We start from the raw sequence: 21,362 nt of genomic DNA, 5'->3' as shown, positions 1-21,362 counted from the left end.
AAGTAACCTGTATCCCTCATTGGTATAGCCACCACCAGCAAGCTTTAATCCATTGGGTCCAAACTGGGCTGATTCTGCCCCCAGGGGACATTTGGCAATGGCTGGAGACATTTGTTTGTCACACCTGGAGAGAGGGGCAGACGCTATGGCATCTAGTAGGGAGAGGCCAGGGATGCTGCTGAACACCTTACAATACACAGAACAACCCTGACAACAAAGAATTATCCAGTAAGTTCCAAATATCCATAGGGCAAGGTTGAGAAACCCAGCTTGAACAAAATCTTCTGTTGAAACCTCAATCCTGGCTTGCGGCCAGGGGCGTTACAGAAACTAATGGTTTGAAAGGCAACATTGCATTTATAGTACCAATGTCTCGGTGCACACGATCTGCTGGGCATCACTCAGCACCCCATTTGGCCCAATTGCAATGATCCATTGGAGAAATTTCTTTCAGAATCGGTGTCAGCCAAAGCTTGGGCTCTCTTGAGCAAGAAGTGTTACTGAACGCAATTTCATGTGCCTGATGCACAGTGAGGCGAAACAAACCTAAAGGTCAGAGTTTGGAGCAGAGAAAGGTTTATTGCAGGGCCAAGCAAGGAGAAAGGCGGGGAGGAGGGGTGTTGGGCGGGGTGGGGGGGGGTGCTTATGTTCCAAAAAAACTCCTGAACTCTCCGAAGGATTTCAGCAAAGCATTTTTTTAACATGTTTATTGGTGTATAATTGCTTTACAATCGTGTGTTAGTTTCTGCTGTATAACAAAGTGAATGAGCTATACATATACATACATCCCCATATCTCCTCCCTCTTGCGTCTCCGTCCCACCCTCCCTGTCCCTCCCCTCTAGGTGGTCACAAAGCACCGAGCTGATCTCCCTGTGCTATGGGGCTGCTTCCCACTAACTATCTATTTTACATTTGGTAGTGTATATATAAGGCAAGGTGAGAGAGAAGCGTGGTTGATTGTTGCAAACTTCTTGGTTCAGGAATCCTTTGTTCTTGTAGCTGCCCATGTAGGTCAGGTCATGATGTTCCTGTAAACCTCCCACAAAACAAATGCTATTCTCTGTTCTGCAATTTTTTATCTCTATATGAATGGGAAAGTGTTATACCCTTGATGGTCAGAGCCTTGAGAATGAGCTATCCTGTATATTTCAGGCTATAGGCACCATTCTTAACTCAGAGCAAAAGCCATGGAATACTAAGGTTAAAGTAAAAGAAACAGATCTAATATGGAGTCAAATTTGTTCTTCCCTATGACAGAAGTGTGACTGTAATTTCTAGATACAGGGCATTTGTTCATTCAATAAGTATTTACTGCCTTGCCTGTCCATTGCCAGCCACTATTTGGGCTCTGGGGGAAAGCAGTGAGCAAAACGGATACAATCCCTGCCTTCCTGAAGCTTTCACTCCAGTGAGAAGACAGACGCTAAATGAGCTACACAATGTATGATATAATTACTGGCTACAAGGGAGAAGGAGTTACCTGGGTACAGAGAGACCAGTCTGTGCAAAGACCCTGGGGTAAGAAGGAGCACTGCAGTTTTAAAGAATCACTGGCTGGCAAAGTTGTGGGAGCCCTGAGAGCAAGAAGGTAAATAGTACAAAAAGCTAAGAAAATAGATGGCAGCCAGACCATGCAGCCTGGACCTGGCTGGCTGAGGCAGGCTTTGATCTTTGTCCTGGAAATGGAAAGTTAAGAAACACCTTAAGCTATAAGGAGGATACACTGTAGAGGGCAAAGTAGATATAGAGAAAAAGGAGACTTTGCAGTTTTTTAGAGCTAATGATTGCTTTGGCATCCATCCGTCCATCCATCAAAATCACTGAATGTCAATTTTGCCTAAATACTCATGCTTTAAATCTCTGCAAGGACCGTGGAGAAGGAATAGCATACGGGGGCTTGTTAGACATGCAGAATCTCAGCAGGACCTACTGTATTCGAATTTGCATTTAAACAAGTGATTTCCATGTGGATTAAAGTTCAAACAGCCCCACCATTAATATTACCAATACTGACAAGAGTCGTCATGAGGCGTGGGATTTAGCATGGCCAGTACCTGTCATAAGCTGGCAACTCAATAAATGGTAGTGCTACCATTTTAAAATTTGTAATATTGCAGCTTCAAGAATTGGGCTGCAACTCTGGCTGCTTCTGGGTAGTCGTTTGCCAGGCTCACTTGTAATGATGGGTATTTGTTATTCAGGGAATGTTTACAGAGGAGTGCCTCAGTTTTAAAAATTTTTATTGAAGTTAGTTGATTTACAATGTTGTGCTCATTTCTGCTGTACAACAAAGTGACTCAGTTATACACATATATACATTCTTTTTTTATATTCTTTTCCGTTAAGTTTTATCACAGGAGACCAGATATAGTTCCCTGTGCTATACAATAGGACTTTGTTGTTTATCCATTCTATATATAACAGTTTGCATCCACTAACCCCAAACTCCTACTCCATCTCTCTCCCTCCCCTACCCCCTTGGCAACCACAAGACTGTTCTCTATGTCTGTGAGTCTGTTTCTGTTTCGTAGATAGGTTCAGTTGTGCCATATTTTAGATTCCACATATAAGTGATATCATATGGTATTTGTCTTTCTCTTTCTGACTTACTTCACTTAGTGTGGTAATCTCTAGTTGCATCCGTGTTGCTGCAAATGGCATTATTTCATTCTTTTTTATGGCTGAGTAGTATTCCATTGTAGATATACACCACATCTTCTTTATCCATTCATCTGCCAGTGGACATTTAGGTTGTTTCCATGTCTTGGCTATTGTGAATAGTGCTGCTATGAACATAGGGGGTGCATGTATCTTTTTGAATTAGAGTTTTGTCCGGGTGTATGCCCAGGAGTGGGATTGCTGAATCATAGGGTAATTCTATTTTGAGTTTTCTGAGGAACCTCCATACTGTTCTCCATAGTGGCTGCACCAACTTACACTCCCACCAACAATGTAGGAGGGTTTCCCTTTTCTCCACACCCTCGAGGAGTGTCTCTTTTAAAGTACATTTGTGGTTCAGGATTTTCTAAATTACCAGAGAGGTAACACTTGTCCTCTCTCCTCTCTCTCTTCTCTCCAGGAGGAATTACTCACCTGGACACCAGAGTTCTGCTTAGCCTGGATGCAACCACAGGGATTCTGGGTGATCGTCATGTGCCCACATCTCAGCCTTCTGCTGGGGGGCTGTGCACAGATGTACCCATCTCCCCTGGGAGACCTCCAGGGACACACTCACTGTCCAGAGTCAGGAACATGAGTGATGCTTCCTTGGATACCAAGAGGCAGCCGAACAAGAGAAAGCTGATCAGAAGGGCAGCATGCAGCCCAGTCTCCTCGGGTCCTCTGAGTTCCCAGAGTCCAGGCGCCAGAAGCCAGGGATGGGACCCAGGAGGCACCAAGGTCCTGGTGCATCCAGTGCCCCCTGCCCAGCCACACCCTCCTCGCTCAGAGCTGAGGCACCCACCAGCCTCCCATTCCCGGACCAGAGACAGTAAGTCCTTGCTGTTTTAATCTTCCAAGTTGACATTGCTCATTCAAGTGTTTTACCATCTTTGGTTCTGACCTGATTGGTTTAACAGATGTTGAGGTTGTGCCTGACACCGCCGGTCAAGGTCACTGCGGCCAAATCCTTCCCGGCATCACACAGCTCAGAGGCAAACAGTGAAGGTAGACTTCAAACAAGTTGTCCCAATAGATTGCGATGATGTGGAGGCGAGGAGAAGGACCCGGGGTCCTGGCAGGGGGCCTAACCTGGGTTAGAGAATCTGGGTTTCTTCCATTAGGCACTGAAATTGAAGCTGGAGGAGAAGGAGTTCACCAGCAAAGGCGGGGAGGTGGGAAAGACACAGAGACCTAATTGATGTTTTTTTCTCCTTCCTCCCAGCTGCCTCTTTCTTTCTTCCCCTCTCCACTTTCTCCTTCTTTGCTAACCTTAATTGCCTTCTTCTCCTTCTCCCTCCTCTTCCTCCTTCAACTGTTTCAAAACCGATTACCATTCATTTCTTGAGTCCTTCGGGTCATGGGCAAAGGCCCTGTGGCTCTTTTTTTGTGCAGACCTCAAGCTGAGAATGGTTTTCACATGTTTAAAGGGCTAGGGCAAAAACAAACAAACCAACCCTAAATAAACTAACCAAAAACAAAACAAACAAAAAAAAACAGAGCAAAGAGGAATATGCAACAGAAACCACATAAGCACAGCTTATGAAACCACATAAGCATATAAGCACATAAGCACACCTTATGGAACCTAAAATACTTTCTCTTACAGAGAAAGTTTGCTGGGCCTTGGAGTATATGATTCATTTTATTTTCACTGTTTCTTTTTACTTTTGTTGTGGGTGCGTGCTAGAAAATTTTAAATTATATTGTATTTTAAATTGCATTGTATTTCCACCGGAAGAACTGCTGCAGGGGGTTTCCAGCATCTGCTAGAGGGGCACACGTCCTCCCTCGGTTCTTGCTCATCTCTGCCCCCCAGTGCTGTCTGGTGAGTGTAGGTCAAGGTAGAGAGGGACAGGGGAAGCCAGTCATTATTCTTGTTGGTTTCTGGCCTCAGACTTCCTGGGTTTGAATTCCTGCTCTTCTGCTCTCTGATTGTGGACACATTTCTTTGTTTTTTTAAAAATTTTATTGAAGTGCAGTTGATTTACAATGTTGTGCTAATTTCTGCTGTACAGCAAAGTGACTCAGTTATACATGTATATATTCTTTTTCATATTCTTTTCCATTATGGTTTATCACAGGATATTGAATACAGCTCCCTGTGCTATGCAGTAGGACTTTGTCGTTTATCCATCCTATATATAATAGTTTGCATCTGCTAATCCCAAACTCTTAATACTTCCCACCCACATCCCCCTCCCCCTTGGCAACCACAAGTCTGTTCTCTATGTCTGTGAGTCTGTTTCTGTTTTGTAGATAGGTTCATTTGTGTTGTATTTTAGATTCCACATATAAGTGGTATCATGGTATTTCTCGTCCTCTTTCTGACTTACTTCATTTAGTATGATAAGCCTCTAGGTCCATCCATGTTGCTGCTAATGGCATTATTTCATTTTTTTATTGGCTGAGTAATATTCCATTCTATATATATACCACATCTTCTTTATTCATTCATCTGATGGACACATTTCTTAACCTGTTAACCCTCAGCATCTTCATCTATAAAATGTGGTCGTAAGAGCAATGCCTCTCCTCTGGGTTTCTGTGAACATATAATGAGATAACATATGGCAAAAGCTTAGCACAGTGCCTGGCTCACAGAAATCACTAGCAGGAGGACGGCTCCCTAAACCCATTGGCTGGGGACCCTCTAAGTCACCACCTCCCTGAGACTGAATGTGTTCTTCGTATATTTCAGGAGAGCCAGCGCACTTTTGCCTAGGCTCTCCTGGTCTGGCCCCACCTGAACACTTCCTTACAGCCCTGCCCAGCTGCTTCTGCGGCCACTTGGGATCAGCAGCCCGTCACGGTGTTACCTGAGCTGGCTGGCACCCACAGGTGTGGCCGGGAGACCATGGAGGCCAGTGGGGCATGACAGTCACTAGACCAATTTTGCAGCAGGAGGGAGTCCTCCTTGCAGCTGAGAAATGCCACACAGCCTCTGCTAGGGGTGAAGGAAGGGCACGCTGACCCCTGCCTGGCCAGCCAGCAAGAGCTGGGCACAGGGCGGTGCTGGACATTTGGGAATGAATGTGGCACCAGCTCCTGCCTTTGCTTTGTTTTCCAGCTCAAAGCACCAAGCAGACGTGTCTCGTTGGCACCAGCTTCATTCACTCATTCACTCTTCTGGCAAATATTTATTGAGCGCCTGCTTTGTGGCCACACTGGTGCCGAGCACAAGCGATGCACAGCAAGCAAAACGATCAAGGCCTCTGCTCTCATAGAGGCAGAAAAAAGTGAACATAGAACTGGGTGAGCAAGGGGCTGGGTGAGACTTCAGACAAGGTGGTCAGGGAAAGCCTCTCTGAAGAGGTGGCATTTGAGCCAAGACTCAATGGTGAGAGAGATCCTGCAAAGGGAAAGGGATTTCAGGCAGATGGAACAGCCTTTGTGAAAGCTCTAAGCAGAAAATGTGTGTGGCATGGCTGTGGGGGCTTTAAGAAGGCTGGAGTGGCTGGGGTGTTGTGAACAAGAAGGGAGTCCTGTGAGATGAGGTCAACAGGGTGGGCAGGCGCTAGCTTGTGTGGGGCATTTGTATCAGTCATCTATTGCTGCGTAACAAATTATCCCCCAAAATGTAAAGGTTTAAAACATTTGATATGTCACAGCTTCTATGGGTGAAGCATCTGGGTGCAGCTTAGCTGGGTCCTCTGCCTCAAGTTCCCTCACAAGCTGCAGTCAAGGTATCATTTGTGGCTTCGTTCATCTCAAGGCTCAACTGGGGAAGGACTTGCCTCCAAGTTCACTGTTGGCAGGATTCGGTTCCCAGTGGCTGTTGGATTAAGGACCCTCAGTTTCTTGCTGGCTTTTGGCCGGAGACCACCCTCACTTCCTTGTCACGTGATCCTCTCCCACGTGGCCATTTGCTTCATCAAAGCATGCAAGCCCAGAAGGCAATAGAGTCCGACAAGATGAAAGCATCAATCTTTTGTAACCTAATCATGAAAGTGACATATCATCACTCTTGCCATATTCTGTTCATTTGAACTGATTAAGTCCAGCCCACACCCGAGGGGAGGGGGTTCCACAAGGGTGTGATTATCAGAAATTGGGGATCACTGAGGACCATCTTTGAAAGCTATCTAACAACAGCTGGCTGAGCCAGTGTGTGATGTTGGGTCTTAATATGAGTGCAGGGAACTAAGTAGGCGTTTACATACGTTATTTTGCCAGTCTGCCTCTGACAAGAAAAAGCCAAGGGATCTCACAGTGGAAGAGAGAAGAAGACTTTGTAGCTCTAGAGGTCAGAATTTGGACCAATAGAGGGATGCTATCATGATTAATCATAAGAGTTTTGATATATCATGATTAATCATGAGTTGAATAAGGTAGTGAGCTCCCCATTGCTAGAGGCATGCAAGTAGAGGCTGAAAGACTCCACATGGGGAATGTTGTAGCAGGTCCTTATAGGCTGGGCAAGACCTGAGCATTTTCATGTAATTAAAATCTGTCACTGTGGCACCATTGTAAAGACCACTCTTGGGAAGTTCTTCCTTGAAAGAAAATGGGTGAATAGTCCTGAATACCTAGGTGATAGTCTGAGCGGCTTCAGCCTCTCAGATGTGGATTCTTTGTCCCCATCCCTGCATGCCCAGGCTCAAGGACTCCTCAAAGATTCCTTCCCAGAGATGTCAGTGCCACCCCCTCCTTGGAGGAGGGTCCCTGGGGAAGGACATCTCAGCTGCAAGGTTGTGGATGCCTTTGTGAGTACATTCATCTGTTTAACAAATGCACACTGAAGTACACGCATGCAGGCTCTGGACTCAGACCTGTCTGGGTTCAAATCCTGCCTTTGCCTCTCCTCCACTGAATGATTGATGAAGTCAGACGATTCCTCTGAGCCATGGTTTCCACGTCTGTACAAAGGGGGAAATATTGCGTAACTGTTAAGTTTGTTGTGAGGCTTAAAGAAATAAAACAAGTTCCTGCCAGTAAGTGCCTTTGTATAATGTAAGTGCTCAAAATAAAAAAAGTGGTGACGATGGTGATGAGGGTTGCCGACTTGTTTGTTGACTCATCTATTCACATGGTCGTCTGGCAAACATTTCTTGGAGGCTGAGCGTTCACATCCCTCTGTAGTGCCGTGGGGAGCTGGCATCAGTTCTCTGAACCTCCCCCGTGAAGTCCCTCCTGACTGGTCAGTCTCCTGGTGTATCAGTTTCCTATGGCTGCTGTCCCAAATCACCACAAACATAACGCCTTCAAACAAAACCAGTTTATTTTTTTCTTGGAGTATAATTGCTTTGCAATGTTGTGTTAGTTTCTGCTGCAGAACAAAGTGAATCAGCTATATGTATACATATATCCCCTCCCCCTTGAGCCTCCCTCTGACCCCCGCCCCATCCCACCCCTTTAGGACATCACAGAGCACCGAGCTGAGCTCCCTGTGCTATACTGCAGCTTCCCACTAGCTACGTATTTTAAACGTGGTAGTATATATATGTCAGTGCTACTCTCTCAATTCGTCCCACCCTCCCATTCCCACCCTGTGTCCACAAGTCCATTCTCTACGTCTGTGTCTCTTTTCCTACCCTGCAAATAGGTTCATAAGTACCATTTTTCTAGATTCCATATATATGTGTTAATATACAATATTTGTTTTTCTCTTTCTGACTTACTTCACTCTGTATGACAGACTCTAAGTTCATGCACATCACTACAAATGCCCCAGTTTTGTTCCTTTTTATGACTGAGTAATATTCCATTGTATATATGGTACGACATCTTCTTTATCTATTCATCATCTGTCGATGAACATTTAGGTTGCTTCCATGTCCTGGCTATTGTAAATAGTGCTGCAAAGAACATTGTGGTATGTGTATCTTTTTGAATTATGTTTTTCTCCAGGTATATGCCCAGTAGTGGGATTGCTGTGTCATATGGTAGTTCTATTTTTAGCTTTTTAAGGAACCTCCATACTGTTCTCCAAAGTGGCTGTGTGAATTTACATTCCCACCAACAGTGCAAGAGGGTTCCCTTTTCTCCACACCCTCTCCTTGTAGATTTTTTGATGATGGCCATTCTGACGGGTGTGAGGTGATACCTCATTGTGGTTTTGATTTGCATTTCTCTAATAATTAGTGATATTCAGCATCTTTTCATGTGTTTGTTGGCCATCTGTATGTCTTCTTTGGAGAAATGTCTATTTAGGTCTTCCACCAATTTTTGATTGAAACAAAACCATTTTATTATCTTATAGTTCGGGAAGTCAGATATCTGAAAATGGGTCTCCCTGGGTTAACATCAAGGTGTCAGCAGGGCTGCATTCCTTCTGGAGACCCTCGGCGAGAACCTGTTCCTTGCTTTTTACAGCTTCAAGAAAGTTGTTCACATTCCTTGGCTCATGGCTCCTACCTCTATCTTCAAAACCAGCAGTGTAGGGACTTCCCTGGTGGTCCAGTGGTTAACACTTCGTCTTCCAATGCAGGGGGTGTGGGTTTGATCCCTGGTTGGGGAACTGGGATCCTACATGCCTCAAGGCCAAAAAAAACCCAAAACATAAAAAAAAAAAACCAGAAGCAATATTGTAACAAATTCAATAAAGACTTTAAAAATGGTCCACATTAAAAAAAAAAATCTTAAAAAAAAAAAAAAGCAGTGTATCATCTTCAAATCTCTCTCTGACTCTCCGACCTCTGCTTCCCTCCTCACATCTCCTTCTCTGACTCTGACCCTCACGCTTCCCTCTTACAAGGACCCTCGTGATGACTTTGAGCCACCTGGATAATCCAAGATAATCTCTCCATCTCGAGATCCTTAACTCAATCACATCCTCAAAGTCCCTTTTGCCATGTAGAGTCACATTTGCACGTTCTGGGGATGTGGACTTGGACATCTCTGGGAGACCATGATTTTGCCAACCACATCCGGGTCCACTGCCTTGGCTCCCGCCACCTGGCTCTCTAGATTCTTTCTAGGTCTCTCTCCCCATGAAAGGAAACTTCTGCCCCAGGTCGCTCAAGTCTTTGGGCTTTGGTATGTCATCCCATCTGTCTAAATGCTCCTCTGCTCTCCCTTTGTCTGGTATTACTCACCCTTCACGTCTCCACACCACCCCCTCCTTCCCCCCACCCCACCCCCAGTTTCACCAAGTTCCCAGATTAGATTAAATCCCCACCTTGTAAATCACCTGAAGTCACAATGGCATGCGTGCTATTCCTTACTGCCTGCCTCCTTCGGGTCACTCTAAAGCCCCCTAAGGGCAGGGGCTGTGACTCTTGCTCACTGCTACATCCTCATACCTAGCACAGCACCAGGCATGTGGCAGCCCCTGGAAACAACTTGTTAGTTTGAATTGAATCGTTGCCCTTTCTCATCCTGCCCCATGGCTGGCTTCCTTGCTGCTATATACAGGTGTATTCGTTTCCTAGGGATGCTGTCACAAAACATCACAAGCTGGGTGGCTTCAATGACAGAAATGGATTATCTCAGAGTTCTGGAAGATAGAAGTCCACTATCAATGTGTTGTCAGGGTTGGTTCTATTTGAAGGCTGTGGTGGAGACAGAGTCTGTTTCACTCCTCTCTCCCTGCTTATGGTGGTTTGCTGGCAATCTTTGGCAACACTTGTGTTATAGATGTATCACCCTGATCTCTGCCTTCATCTTCACATGGCCTTCTCCCTGTGCATGTCGGTCTCTGTGTCCAAATTTCCCCCTTTTATAAGGACACAGTCATATTGGATTAGGGCCCACCCTCATGACCTCATTTTAACTTGATCATCTGGAAAGAACCTATTTCCAAATAAAATCCAAAATCCCATGCATAGGTACTGGGGGTTAGGACTTTAGCATCTTTGCTGGGGGGGACACAATTTAACCCATAACACGAGGCTTCTGCCCTCAGAGTCACCCACACTTGAAACTTCAATCATCTTTGCCTCCACTTTCACGTAATTCAGAAAATATGGGTAAAGGGACTTACTAAGTAAAATAGACCCTTAAGCTGAGGTCTGGAGACCCCATGGCAAGTCCTAGAAGGTGTCTTTTTTTCTTTTTTCTTTTTGGTCATGCTGCACAGCATGCGGGATCTTAGTTCCCCAACCAGGGATCGAACTCATGCCCCCTGCAATGGAAGCCTGGAGTCCTAACCACTGGACCACCAAGGAATTCCCTGGAAGACATCTTAATCCTGCTTTCAAGATCTGCAAGTGAGGAAGAGCAGATGTGCCTTTGGAATTCCAATTTCTCAGGCTGTATCACCTGGAGGAATGAAAATGAAGAGATTTTATTATTTATTTATTGCAAATAATTGCAAGAAAATATTTCCTTGGCTTGGCCCTGCCCTGCCATCCTCTTCCACTTTTCTGAAGTCTCTCAAGTTCTCCCCCAGGTCGACTGCAGGAGGTGTCTCACAGAAACTCCCAGATAAGCGTGCTTATTGCCACCTCTCGTCACCACTAGCTTTGCTACATGGGTATGAGGTTTCTCATTTCAGCCCCCATGGCAATGTTGCAAAACAGGTACTTCCAATGTCCAGTTTTTTTTCCACCCCCATGATTCTTCTTTTTTACTGAAGTATAGTTGATTTACAATGTCATGTTAGTTTCAGGTGTACAGCACAGTGATCCAGATATATATATCTTCTTTTTCAGATTCTTTTCCCTTACAGGTTATTACAAATATAATATAGGTTATTATATTGAGTATAGTTCCCTGTACTATACAGCAGGTCCTTGTTGATTATTTTATATATAGTAGTGTATATATGTTAATCCCAAACTCCTAATTTATCCCTCCCCCCCTTTCCCCTTTGGTAACCATAAATTCATTTTCTATGTCTATGAGTCTCTTTCTGTTCTGTAAATAAGCTCATTTGTATCTTTTTCTTTTTTTAGATTCCATATAAGCGATATCATATGATATTTGTCTTTGTCTAGCTTCCTTCACTTAGTATGATAAATCTTTAGGTCCATCCATGTCGTTGCAAACGCCAGTTTGAGATGCACAGAACGTGAGGTCATTGTCCAAGGCTGCACATTTGCAAAGTGGTGGAGCCATGATTGAGCCCTGTGTGTCTGACTCCAGGACTTGTGCCTGTAATCCTGCCTTAATAAATCACAGCCCCAAGCTGATGGGAGGAAAAGCAGGTCCAGAGGAAGAAAGGGCACAGCCTGGTCAGAGGTGAATCTGACCCCAAATCCATATAGACTATTATCTTTTCCTTTTTTAAAGGAATTAGAACTTAGGCACAAAAACTTGGCCCAAGGCATTGTTTTCCAATACCTTCTTATGAAAAATTTCAAACATACAGCACAGTTGAAAGAATGTTGCCGTGAAACCACCCACCTAGATTCTACTTTCATATTTTGCCGTACTTGCTTTATCACACATCTGTCTATCCATCCATCCACCCATCATCCACTCTCACACATCTGTCTGTCCATCCATCCATCCATCATCCACTCATCGATCGATCGATCCATCCATCCCTTCATCCCTCTATCTGTCGTATCTAAGCATCTTAATTTTGATGCTGCCAAAGAAGTTGCATTATCAGTACCATCCCCCTCTAAGTAGTTCATCACGCAGAGAGTTAACTAGAATTCAATATTGGTATATAGATTTTTATCTATATTTGTATATAGATTTTTATCTATATTTGTATATAGATTTTTATCTTTTGAGAACAAATTTAGGTTAAGTGAAATGCACAGATCTCAGGTGTAATTTGCTAACTTTGGACAAACGCCTACTTCGGTGTAACCCAAACTTCTCTTGAGCTGTAAAATATCACCAACCTCACCCCACAGAGATATAACATATTACCCTCCCTTTTATTCTTTTATATGGAAGTATAATGTATACCCAGTAAACTCCACAAATCCTAAGTGGATAGCTCAATGAATTTTTATATGAACTCTAAGCTTTTAACCCCTGGGCTGCACTTGGAGTCACTTTTCTTCTTGCTAACTGGATTTTGTCTTTGGGGTAGATTCTTTGATATTAATATAAATCAATTAGGTTTTTCTATTAAGAGTGATTTTGCTCCCAGATGACAGTTGGCAATATCTGGTGGCATTTAGGTTGTCACCACTTGGGAGGTGCTACTGGCATTTTGTAGGTAGAGGTCAGGGATTCTGCTGAACACCCTACAACGCACAGGATGGCCTCTTCCCCGCCCCCACCCCGGCCCCCAGCAAGGGATTATCTGGCTCCAAACATCAATAGTGTCAAAATGAAGAAACTCTGATATCAATAGACCTCAAATCTTCCAATCCATCCATCCTCCAGCATTACCCAGATGTGTCTGGATTTGAGACTGAATCAGCTTAGGCTCCATCAAGGGGTCCTGCACACCATATATAAATAACTACACACCAAGATCAGAAGGGGGATGAAGTATCAAAGAGGCACAGAAACCACAGAGGAGGTGCAGTGGGTCTGTCGCATTCACCTCTTTATGCACAGAGCTTGGTGCCTGGTGACTGGTAAGTAAGTAAATGAATCGGTCAGGAAACTCCTTTATTATTATTTTTTTGCACACCTCCTGCGTGTCAGGTACCCTCTGTGGTATTCACAAATCTAGGGACTGTAAGAAATCCAAACCCAGATGTGTGATCGTGTGGTCAAGCTCTTTCACGGAGGAAGTTACAGAGTGCTCTGGAAACCTGGACGGGAGGTAAGCATGCTGTCTGTGGGAGGCGGAGGTGAGGGCGAGGGCCCTTCATGAATCACAGGACCTGTAAACAAAGCGTTTGAAGGAATGTGTCAGGTGAAGAGAGGGAGAGCAGTCCTGACAGAGGGAACAGCCCGGGCAAAGGCTTGGAGGGGCGAGATCATGCCCAATGTTGTGGGCGTGGCCAGATGCTCTGGCGCTGCTGAATCCCTGGTTTATGGGGAAACAGCGCTCAGGCGAATGCGCGGGGGCGGGGGCGGGGGCGGGGCTGGTCCCAGATCAAGATGAGCCTTAAGAGCCAGGCTGGGGACTTTTGGACTTGATCGTGAGGGCAATGAGAAGGCACAGAAGAATTCAGACCAGGGGCGGGGCATGGACAGTTTTGCATTTTTGGAAGGTCATTCTGGGTGTGTGGAGGCAGAGGATGCGTAAAGAGGCCGTTTCAAAAAGTCAGAGATGACGAGGGCTTGAACTCAGGTGGGGTTGGGGGCAGAGGGTCAAGAATGACGTAGAAGTTTCCGAGGACGGAAAGGAAGGGTCCAGGACAGGGTTTCACATAGCGCACCCCCAGAAGGCTGATTTCCCAAGGCTGCTAAGCCCTCATAGAGCTAAAGTAAATAGAACAGGGTGCCCTTCTCAACTCCACTGAGGAAATCCTAGGACTTTATTTTTTTATTCAACAAGTATTTGAGGGCGCATTGTGTGTCATTCATGGGGGATAGAACCATGACTAAGATAGACCCAGACCTGCCCCCCAGGGGGAAATGGAGACAATAAGCAAGTGAACAAATAGATGATACAATTTAGAAAATTGGCTTGGGCAGGAGGGTCATATAAAAAGAGGATGATGAAGTGGCACATGATGGATAAGGCAGGACAGTTTGGGGGGGTGGTGAAGGCAGACTTCTCTGGCGAGGTGATATCTCAATGGAGGCTTGAGGGATGGGAAGGTGCCAGTTGTGTAGAGTCAGGCAGAGGTAAGAGCAGGTGCAAAGGCCCTGAGGTGGGCCTGAAGCGTGAAAAGAAATTGTCGTGAGGCGAGTCAGGCACAGAGGGAACAGCATGTGCAAAGGCCCTGAGGTTGCAAAGCCCTCACATGTGCAACTTCCAGCAAAGAGACCAGTGTGGTAGATCAGAGAGAGAGGGGAGAGGAGAGGGAAAAAAAGACTAAGAGGTGGCTGGAGCCAGACCCGAAGGCTGTGGAGGTCTTGGTGAGGAATTTAGATTTTATTCCACGTGTGGTATGAGGAGGACATTGGAGAGTCTGAACAGATGCGCTGTGGAGAATGATTTGGAGCAGAGCAAGAAGGGAGGCAGGGAGCCAATGAGCAACGTGTCCTCATTGTTCAGGTGAAAAACTATGGGCTGGCCCAAAAGTTCGTTCGGGTTTTTCCATGCGATGTAATGGAAAAACCCGAACGAACTTTTTGGCTAGCCCAATATTATTCGGACAGGCCTCGGTTCAGCACCGCCCTCTGCCAATTACATTTAAAAATTTCTAAATATTATATGATATCACTTATATGGGAAATCTAAAAAAAAAAATGATACAAATGAACTTATTTACAAAACAGAAACAGAGTCACTGACTTCGAAACACACTTATGGTTACCAAAGGGGAGAAAAGTCCGGGGGAGGGATAAATTAGGAATTTGGGATTAACGTATACACACTACTATATATAAAACAGATGATCAACAAGGACCTACTGTATAGCACAGGGAACTCTACTCAACATTCTGTAATAACCTATAAGGGAAAAGAATCTGAAAAAGAATAGGTATAGGTATAACTGAATCATTTCGCTGTACATTTGAAACTAACACAGCATTGTAAATCAACTGTTCTCCAATATAAAATAAAAATTAAATTAAAAAAATAAAACTTTAAAGTTAATTAAAAAAAACTTTTTGTTGAGGTATAACATCTACCCACTAAAGTGTACAATGCCCTGGTCATAAGTGGATGACTCAATGAATTTTTACTTACGTGTAACCTCCACACCGCCCAAGGTATAGAACATTCCTTTCCTCTAGAACATGGTTTCTCAAGCCACCAGAGTACTGATGTTTGGCGTGGGATGATCCTTTGTTGGGAGGGGCTGTCTTATGTATTGTAGGATGTTGACCTTGACCCCAGCCAACACCCACTAGATGCCAGTAGCACCCACATCACACCTCTGACTTGTTTTTATGTTCCCTGGAAATTTGTGAGTTTTGACTACCTTCACCCATTTCCTGCACCCCTCCCCCCCACTCCCCACCTCTGGCAACCACCAATCTGTTCTCTGTATTACTGAGTATGGTTTGTTTAGATTCCACATGTGAAATCATACAGTACTTGTATTTCTCTGCCTGGCTTATTTCACTTAGCATAATACCCTTCAGGTGCATCCTTGTTGTTGCAAATGACAAGATTTTCTGCTATTTATGGCTAAATGATATTCCAGTGTGTGTGTGTGTGTGTGTGTGTGTGTGTGTGTGTGTGTGTGTGTGTGTGATGCTTTCTTTATCCATTCATCCATTGATAGACACTTAGGTTGTTTCCATGTCTTGGCTATTATAAATAATGCTGCAATGATGTGGAGGTGCAGATATCTCTTTGAGATCAAGATTTTATTTCCTTTGGATAAATACCCAGAAGTGGGATTGCTGGATCATATGGTAGTTCTATTTAAAAATTTTTAACTGTAGAGGCTGCACCAATTTACATTTCACCAGCAGTGCATGAGGATTCCCTTTTCTCCACATCCTCACTAGCATTTGTTATCTCGTCTTTTCTTTTCTTATAGCAATTTATATGTACATATATATGTGTGTGTATATGATTATTTTAAGGTGCTAAATAATCATATGTATATGATTATTTTAAGGTGCTAAACACTGTTTTTCTTTACTTTCTTTTTTTATTGAAGTATAGTTGATTTACAATATCATGTTAGTTTCAGGTATACAGAACAGTGATTCAGTTGTGCATATATATATATATATATATATATATATATATATATTCTTTTTCAGATTCTTTTCCCTTATAGGTTATTACAAATATTGAGTATAGTTCCCTGTGCTATACAGTAGGTCCTTGTTGGTTATCTGTTTTACATATAGTAGTGTATATGTTAATCAACCTCCTAATTTATCCCTCCCCACCTCCTTTCCCCGTTGGTAACTATAAGCTTGTTTTCTATGTCTGTGAGTCTCTTTCTGTTTTGTAAATAAGTTCATTTGTATCTTTTTTATTAGATTCCACACATAAGCTATGTCATATGATATTTGTCTTTGTCTGGTTTACTTCACTTAGTCTGATAATCTCTAGGTCCATCCATGTTGCTGCAAATGGCATTATTTCATTCTTTTTATGGCTGAGTAATATTCCATTGTATATATGTACCACATCTTCTTTATGCATTCATCTGTCGATGGACATCTAGGTTGCTTCCATGTCTTGGCTATTGTAAATAGTGCTGCTATGAACTATCTCTTGTATTTTTGATGACAGCCATCCTAAGAGGTTGAAGCAACATCTCCTTATGGTTTTGATTTGCATTTTCCTGATGATTAGTGACGTTCAGCACCTTTTCATGTACCTGTTGGCCATCTGTATGTCTTCTTTGAGAACACTTCTCAGTTTGGACAGCTCAGAATGTCCCCAGACAGTGCCAAATGTCCCTGGGGAGCATAATTGTCCCTGATTGAGAACTGCTGCTCTAGAAGTTTCCCTCATGCTCCTTTTCCAATGTCCCCATCCCCAGCACATCATTGGCTTTCATTCCCATCTGTTAGTCTTGCCTGTTCTTGAACATATTATGAATGGAAACATAAGCTGCCTCACTGCAGTCTTGTGTGATTATAGAGCTTCTTTGCACCTCGGTTTCTTTCTCTGTGAAATGGGTTGATGAATGCACCACCTCATAGAACCAAATGAGCCATTAAAGCCTGTAAAGGAAGGAGGTCAGAGAAAACATTGAATAAATGCTGCTTGTTAATGCTGTGATTTAATGTCAGCGCCCTTAGCTCCTGGCACACTTCTTCCTGTTTCCCTAATGGCTGGCATACAGTAGGTGGTCAGTAAACATTATTATTATTGTAGTCATTATCGCTGCTGTGGAGTGACAAGGATTTGAACCCAGGCTACCCCTAGCACCAGTCTCATACCCTCTGGACTTCTAAGCCTGACAACCTGGCCTTGCCCATTTTCCTGCATGGAAGCAAGTGTCTCAAGAATCACTGATAGCTTTTCCTGAGCTTCTTCTACCTCTGCCTTTTTTTTTTTTTTTTTGGTTGCACGCATGCAGGATCTTAGTTCCCCAACCAGGGATCAAACTCGTGCCACCTGTAGTGGAAGCGTGGAGTCTTCACCACTGAACCGCCAGGGGAGTCCCTACCTCTGCCTTTTATATGACATGTGTATGGTAGTCTCTCCCCTGCCCTCAACACCCACGCCTCCTGCAGGTTCAGTGACGACCGACCGTGTGGGTTACTCCTCCTGCTTCTCTGTGCCTCTACCGCTAGCTTCTCTCTCCCTTTCTGCCCAGGCAGTATCCTCAGCCTTCTGTCTTGCTCAGGCAGCCCAGCCCAGCCCTGACCCTTCCCTTCTTCCCCCAGCAATGCCATCGGAAAGCAAGGCTGGCTCAGGACACAGGGTCATTCTGGGTCCAGCAGAAGCCAGAGGTTGCTTTGCTCCTTCTCTGACCCTGCTGTTCGCTCCATGTCCCCACAGAAGGGCAGGCAGACCTCTGAGAGAAGAGCATCCAGAGACCTGCCCTCATCTTCCCCCGTTCCCTAGTGGTCCTGCTGACGTAGCTCAGCATCGTCAAGGGTAGAGAAGGGAATATGGACCCCACCCCATCCTTGTCATCGGTGCAGGAACTGCCAAGCTGGGGGAGACAGAACAAAGAGAGGCAAAGGTATTTATAGTTAAGACGACTAAGATTAAATAATTAAATAATAATAATAATATCTTAAATAATTAACATTATTTATAGTGGGGAGCACTCAGATCCCAGACCAGTGTTATCCAGTAGAAAGAGAACCCAAGTCACATACGTAATTGGAGATTTTCCAGTAGCCACATTAAAAGAGTAAAAAGACACTGGTGCTGTTCATTTTCATCATCTATTTTATTTAACCAGTATATCCAAATAGTTATCATTTCAATAAGTAACTAGTATAAAATGACTAAGAAGATATTTTATATTATTTTCTCATACTACATCTTCTAAATCCGGTATGCATTTTAAACTTTATAGAGCATCTCATTTCAGATGCTAGATTTTTAATCTGAACTCTGGATCTGTATTTAGATTTCATAAAACTCCAGTAGAAAAAGTACATCCGCTAATTATTAGACAAATGCAAATCAAAACTACAATGAGGTACCACCTCACACTGGTTAGAATGGCCATCATTAAAATGTCTACAAATAACAAATGCTGGAGAGGGTGTGGAGAAAAGGGAATCCTCTACACTGTTGGTGGGAATGTAAATTGGTGCAGCCCCTATGGAGAACAGTATTGAGGTTCCTTAAAAAACTAAAAATAAAGCTAACATATGATCCAGCAACCCCACTCCTGGGCATATATCTGTAGAAAACCATACTTTGAAAAGATACATGCACCCCAATATTCATTGCAGCACTATTCACAATAGCCAAGACATGGAAACAACCTAAATGTCCATCGACAGATGAATGGATAAAGAAGATGTGGTACATATATACAGTGGAATATTACTCAGCTGTAAAAAAGAATGAAATAATGTTATTTGCAGCAACATGGGTAGACCTAGAGATAGATTATCATAATAAGTGAAGTTAAGCCAGACAAAGACAAGTATCATATGATATCGCTTATATGTGGAATCTAAAGTATGACACAAATGAACTTATCTACCAAAAAACAACAGACTCACAGATATAGAGAACAGACTTGTGGTTACCAAGTGGGAGGGGGAGAGGGGGAGGGAAGGATCGGGAGTTTGGGATTAGCAGATGCAAACTATTATTTATAGAGTGGATAAACAACAAGGTCCTACTGTATAGCACAGGGGACTATATTCAACATCCTGGGATAAACCGTAATGGAAAAGAATATGAAAAAGAATGTATATATATGTATAGCTGAATCACTTTGCTGTACAGTAGATATTAACACAACATTGTAAATCAACTATACTTCAATAAAATAAATTAAAAAAAAGAAAAAGTACATTCACATGCTTAAGCTGTTCCAAGCCTACTCATAAATTTTCTAATAACTGAACTGAGGATTTTTTTTTTTAAAATTCAGATTAAACAAAATAAAAAATTCAGTTCCTCAGTCACACCAGCCACATTTCAAGTGCTCAGTGGCCACGTGTGGCTCATGGTGGGTGGCCCTGTTGGATGGCACAGATATAGAACATGAACATTATCCAGAAAGTTCCACTGGACAACAGTGTGGCTTTAGACCAGTTTTTTTTTTGGGGGGGGGTTGTTTGTTTGTTTTTGTTTTTTATCAGTGTCAGTATTGACATTTGGGGCTGGATAATTCATTGTCAAGTGGGTTTGTCTTTTGCACTGTAGGATATTCACCAACATCCCTGTTCTCTATCCACTAGATGCCAGTAGCAGCACCCCTTCCCCTCATGACAACCAAAAATGACTCTAGATATTGCCAAATGTCCTCTGGGGGGTGGGGGAAATAACCCTTAGGTGAGAAACACTGTTCTCGATCAAAACAGAGTTCAAATCCTAGTTCTGCTATGTGCTAGATGAGTGACTTTGGGCAAATCCCTAAGCCTCGGCATTCTCATCTGTGCAATGGGGCAATGAGTAGCAACCACCTTATAGAACCACTGTGAGGGTAAAACCTAGCTTCAGGGTCGTGGGGATGACTGGAAGCCATGCCCAGCGCATAGTAGGTGTTCAATAAACAGTAGTTGTGATTACCTATTGTGAACCTAAACCCATAAACCCCTGTGTACCCACTGTAAGAGCAGGGCAGCTCCTGGACGCTGAGGTCTCTCTGATGGTGTTTGGGGGTGCTTGTTGTTGTGTCCTGGAGAGACAGAGGATTTAAATCGCTTAAATAGGCAGAGTTCGGAGAGTCCAAGGATCTGGGGTCTGGTCCCAGCTCTGTCACTGATCTTGCTGGTCCTGGTACTTTTTGGGTGCCCAGTTTTCCCCTCTGTGAGGTGCGGGGAGCTGACCACCGTGATCTCCCACTGGACCCTCTAGCTTGGCCTCTGTTTCTGATTGTTTCCTTAAGGAAGGGAGGAGGTGCCCAGGTAGACAACCAAGGGAGGGGGTTTGGACAAAAGCCAGACTCCACTTCCTGCTTCCTGCTGCCTCCAGTCTTTGCTAACACTGTGTCTTTTCCCTGGAACACTCCTTTCTCCACTCCCCACCTCCCCTGGCCCAGCTGGCTTCAGCTTATCCTTCAGGACTTGGTGTACGTGGCACCTCCTCCAGGAAGCCTTTCCTGATCCCCTGCCGTTCCCAGTCTGGGACTGGTGTCTCCCACCGACTTCTACGCTTCTGCCACCCCACCTTGATCATTTGTCCATCTTGGCCAGGCTGCATGCCTGAAGTGTAGCAGGGGCTCAGCAGAGTGTGTCTATGCTGAGAGCGAGTGAATGGCATCCGGGCAAGAAGGGTGGGGAGTAGGTTAGCAGGACGTCGCATTGAGCATGAAGGACCAGGGGGCAGGGGGGTGGGTGGGTGTTCTGATAAGCTCGGCTTGGCTACAGGTCCATGGAGTTTGGCTCTGGGTACCAGATGCAGGAGAGATGTGAGGTTTCGTGGGGTGGCCACTGCCTGCCACCTTCACACCTGCGTGTGCCGTCCCCTGGATGAAAAGATAAACCCAACTGTCTGGCTGTTAGAGGCTTGAGGGGTGGACCAGGAGGGAGGGTGAGGGTCTCCTGAGCGCCTGGACGAGGGAGGAGCATGGGGGACACTGGGGATCACGTACCTAAGGAGGATCGCCCTGGCAAAATCTGTTTGGCAGACGGTGGGGGAGAAGGGCAGCTGTTGTAACAGCCCAGGCCTGGGGTGACAAGAATCCCTGGAGGCTGCAGCCTTGTCAAGGAGGAGGCAGAATC

General features: G+C 44.4%; 1 pseudogene across 1 annotated transcript in view; it reads right to left on the bottom strand.

Annotated features, from left to right (window-relative positions):
* The window catches only part of LOC309658690 (protein LRATD2 pseudogene), a 249,426-nt pseudogene that overhangs the window by 150,637 nt on the left and 77,427 nt on the right, over window positions 1-21,362 (bottom strand). The gene's annotated exons all lie outside the window — the stretch shown is intronic.

The sequence above is a fragment of the Balaenoptera physalus genome, assembly GCF_965194825.1.
Source record: "Balaenoptera physalus genome assembly, chromosome: 3".
NCBI classification, from domain to species: domain Eukaryota; kingdom Metazoa; phylum Chordata; class Mammalia; order Artiodactyla; family Balaenopteridae; genus Balaenoptera; species Balaenoptera physalus.
Note: the sequence above shows the minus strand (reverse complement) of the source record. Positions and strands in the feature narration are given on the sequence as shown.